This window comes from Hippocampus comes, unplaced genomic scaffold (genome assembly GCF_001891065.2).
Source record: "Hippocampus comes isolate QL1 unplaced genomic scaffold, H_comes_QL1_v1.1 scaffold719, whole genome shotgun sequence".
NCBI lineage: Eukaryota > Metazoa > Chordata > Actinopteri > Syngnathiformes > Syngnathidae > Hippocampus > Hippocampus comes.
In genome coordinates this window covers 1-1446 of record NW_017805681.1, presented here as the reverse complement: position 1 = coordinate 1446, position 1446 = coordinate 1, and positions in this window count along the sequence as shown.

Sequence of the window (1446 nt, the reverse complement as noted above, 5' to 3'; positions counted from 1 at the left end):
GGGCGTCCCGCGTGGAGTTTGCGCGTTCTCCCCGAGCCCGCGTGGCTTTTCTCCGGGTACTCCGCTTTCCTCCCACATTCCCCCGAACACTCCAAATTGTCCCTCTAGGTGCGATTGTTGTTGGTCAGCGCGTGCCCTGCCATGGGTTGGCGACCGGGTCGGCGTGTACCCGGAAGACAGATTATGTGTGTATTTTTCTACAGATTATTTTCTTGGTATATCGCGACTGAAGTTGGTTATTTATTCTTATCTTTCCGATCGAGCGCAGCGTTGTGCGCTCCACATTAGAGACTCGATTCTTCGACGCAGGCACACGATTTTTCAGGTCCAATTTTGAAGACTCAGCCCGGGTTTTACTTTGTCCACTTGGCTTCCATTTTTGATGACCTTTTTTTTTTTTTCATTTAAATCAATTAAATGTTGCATTTCATTTGTTTGTTTTCCACTGACGACGCGGACGAGCCCGCGGCCGTATCTCTGTGTACTGATGTTGCTCGTTTGTCTTAGCCCGGCGAGCCGAACTTCATTCGCCAAGTTCATTCGGAGTCCAAACATCCTGTTCACTTTCTCATCGTCTGTGTTTTTGGGATTTGAGTTGGATGTCTGGCCGGAATTGGCCACGAACGCATCACGCAGGTCGCTCAAGTTGTCGCGATTTTGCCGCAGTGTTTTGTCGCGTTATCGAATGACGCACACGTCAGTCCAACTGTTCCGTTAACGCGGACATTTATTGAGGTCCCCACTCGCGCGTCTCTCCTCTCGTCTCCCGCGCCCGTCGCCGACGCACGCCCGTGACATCATCGCACAGCGACCCTGTAGTCTTTCTGTCGCACACCACGTGAGTCACTTGCGTGATTTGATTTGGCGCCGTTTATAAGGCCGGATACCCCGCGCCATCTTCTGTCCAATCTTTCCCGCGTATGTTTTTGTACCGCGATGCGGAGAGTTGCTCCCGGGACTGACTGTTTCGTGCTCGACGTAGTAACGCGATCGGCGATCCTTCGGTGGTCTTTTGTTCGAAGAAGAATGCCAGCCTGCTGAAGGTCACTGCCAATGTTTATTAAACGTCGATTTTTTTCAAAAGAAACGCGAGCCAACTTTGATTTGACCTGAATTGTCTTTGCCAGATGGCCTCCGACGAGACTTTTCACACGAACGAAGACGGGCAGAGAAAAAAAAGTTGTCTCTCGCTCCCTTCTCACTTGGACACTTGGACTTCGCGCGGCAACGCCCCGAATTCGCCACTAGGTGGCGGCAGACACTCGACATCACCAAGCGAGAGGAGAAGGCGCCATCGCGTGCCGACTTTGGATCGACACGATATCAGAGAGCTTTTCTTTTAACGACGTAGCCTATTCTTCTTGTTCTTGTCACCTCGTTCCTAATATCGGGCGCACAAACGACCGCGCCGTCGTTGGGAAGCCTCCGCGGCAGCTTCAACGGAGA